Source organism: Octodon degus, unplaced genomic scaffold, assembly GCF_000260255.1.
Source record: "Octodon degus isolate 3935 unplaced genomic scaffold, OctDeg1.0 scaffold00106, whole genome shotgun sequence".
Classification (NCBI taxonomy): Eukaryota; Metazoa; Chordata; class Mammalia; order Rodentia; family Octodontidae; genus Octodon; species Octodon degus.
Window position 1 is genome coordinate 9,268,414 of NW_004524682.1, and position 2,448 is coordinate 9,270,861.

The window sequence follows — 2,448 nt, forward strand, 5'->3', positions numbered from 1 at the left end:
TATTCCTATTTTTTAGATATATTTTAATGTTTTTAATTTTTTGTCTTATTCTGTAGGGACTTATAGTTTAACATATCAATACTTGATGAAAAATATCTATTGTATGTTATGCCTAATATGTTTGATATTCAGACAGATAGTGAGGGTAAGCTCAACAGCCTAGGTTATATGGTAATAACAATAAGCTTCTCTTCTGGAGGGTTAACAACTTAAGTTTGCAGACCAAAAATTAGAGAAGAAGGAGGGCCACAAGGAAAGCTAACATTTTGGCCCTAGCCTTCCAAGGTCAATTAAGACTCAGGACATAGAAGAATTTGTACTCTAACATCATGTAACTCAGTAGTGTCCCAAATTTTCTGATCAAGGAGATTATTGAGCCAAAGATGAAAGTGATCGATGACGTAGAGTGTGCCTAAGGAGAGTCACATGAAGAGAAAACATTCTCTCAGGCTGTCACAGAGAGCACATTGGCCAAGCAATGGCTATGACTCATCCACATGGCTGACACTGACAAAGGATCTACAATCTGAGGTATAGGGTCTCAGGATAAATTCTGAGGGGATTTAACTGAACTTATCAGATCTAAAAGCTAAAATTCTTGTTGCATAGGTCTTGCTTTATCTTGGTCTTAACCATCCACCAGAAAAGTATAAAAATGAAGTATAAGTAGTAAAGCTATGGTGTTATGTTGAGCTGTAGGGGACTCAGGTCAACAACTTCTGACATTGCCAGTCAAGTGGAAGACCCAATACTATTGTGGACTACTGGACTATTTTGGAATATTTTCCTGAGTTCACACACCTGTGATATTTAAATGATGGAACTAAACAAAAAAAGGGATACAGATGAATGTCCATTTTGTATCTGTGTATTTAAAATGGTTAGCATAGATATATAGCTACAATCTCTTAATTCAAGGAATAGAGGGATTTGTTCTAATAGTGTTTGTAAATAGGATATCATGTCTGCATCTTGTATAACATATAACCACTAGGAAGACAGCATGCAATTTGTTAATTATTGAAACTGTCCTACCAATTTGATTTGAAACTGTCTCATTGCTATTTGTTTCTCAATAAAATTATGGAAAAAAGGGAGAAACAAAACAATGTAAGAAATGTTCAAATTAGGTGGGAGTCTCAAGGTAGAAAATGAATTAATCTGACCTAAATAAAGACATTATTTTATTTAAATAAAACTTTGGCAAGTTTAAATAAAACTTTTCTTCAAACTTTGGCAAGAGAAGAGAGTAAAACAATTGAGACAATAAACAATATTAAGAAACATTGTTATAAAAAGCTGTTTTACAACTGCTCAGTTTGAGCAGAACTAGGTATTTGTCCCTGAAAAGTCTAACAGATATCTGAAATTCTAGTTAAAAATCAATTCAAGATAAATGTACACCTAGGAAGCAGTTCTTGGGTTCACTTGTACCTGGGCTAGATGAACTTATGCAGTCAATTTTGTGTATGTCAGTAGTGAGTAACACCACATACTACTCATATGTTGGGAGAAAGAATAAACTTGAGTCACTAGGCTGATGCTACTTCATGTTTGGGGGAAAAGGACCATTTATATGAAAATGGGAGTTTAGTAATGAGAAAATATAGTGAACATCAAATGACAGTAAATCTAAGCCTGCTGTTTTACTCATTTTTTATAAAAGAGAATAAAAATCAATAAAAGAAAACATTAGGAACAACACAGAATTTCATTAAACAAGGTGGTAGCAATTCTACAATAGTTGCTATGCTGCATATAGTTGTCTTCAAAGTACTTGTTCAGATTACCAGATATAGACATGCAAAATCTGTCAAAAATTAAAAAGTAGCAAACAAAAAAAAAATAAATACTATCTTGTATGTAAAATCAAATAAATTCAGTTATTCTAACATTGACCTCAAAAGTTCTCAGCATTTATCCTTGGAGAACTTTAAGAAAGTTAAGAATACCAAAATTGTATATGTCTGTATTTTTATCCTTAATAATGTTCATGTTTTCTCTAAGAAGAATATATTTTAGGGGCCGGGGAGATGGCTCAGTGGAATAAACGCTTCCCTGGCAAGCGCAAGGGTCTGAGTTCAATCCCCGGTTCCGGAAAAGAAAAAAAAAAAAGAAAAAGAATGTATTTTAATATTTACCAATATTTCAAAATTATGGTGATTTTCCATTAGTTCAATGGTGTAAGATGTTTTAAATATTCAAATTTGAAATTACCATTATAAATATGAGGTCTATGTAAATATTTAAAAAAAGTACAGGGATGACTGTGTACTTTCTTTTCCTAGCCATTATTTAACTTAGGAGAAATTTAGAAAATAATATGCCAATTTCAGAACAGTAAAGGCTATACAAACTGGATTCACAGAGGTAATGCTCTTAATTTCACAGCAGTATGGAATGCTACACTGAATGCTTGTTCTCCGACTGTTCTAATGCAGCAGAGTT